The sequence below is a fragment of the Echinops telfairi genome, unplaced genomic scaffold (genome assembly GCF_000313985.2).
Source record: "Echinops telfairi isolate 266 unplaced genomic scaffold, ASM31398v2 ScPeMD7_7457;HRSCAF=8495, whole genome shotgun sequence".
NCBI classification, from domain to species: Eukaryota; Metazoa; Chordata; class Mammalia; order Afrosoricida; family Tenrecidae; genus Echinops; species Echinops telfairi.
This window is the reverse complement of record NW_022111357.1, coordinates 14,060,618-14,061,035: the sequence shown is the minus strand read 5'-3', so window position 1 is coordinate 14,061,035 and position 418 is coordinate 14,060,618.

Genomic DNA, 418 nt, shown 5'->3' with positions numbered 1-418 from the left:
TAGCCCACCTTCTCCAGGCCCTTAGGGTCCAGCCACATGGACAAGACAGAGAGACCGAGTGTGGGGAAGCGCGCCCACTGTTCTCAACCTCAGATAAGGAGTACAGGTGCGCAGGAGTGAGCCTCCACTTCCACCTCCCCAGGCGAAAGGAGCGTCCTCGAGATCAAAATGCAAGCTTTGCTGGGCGTTCAAGGCTCCTCACGACCTGTCTTCGGTCACCCTTCCCCACCCACCGCTAGTGTCCTCTACCGCTCATGGACGCAGCCGTGCACACAACACGCGCCCACTTCGGTCACGTTCAGCTTCTCACCTCTGAGCTCTGCAGATGCCAATCCCACTTCCTGGGAACCCTTCCCTTCATCTGACTCGCAGGCCCAGGTGCTTCTTTCAGAGCCAGTGCAGTGGTCATGGGGGGGGG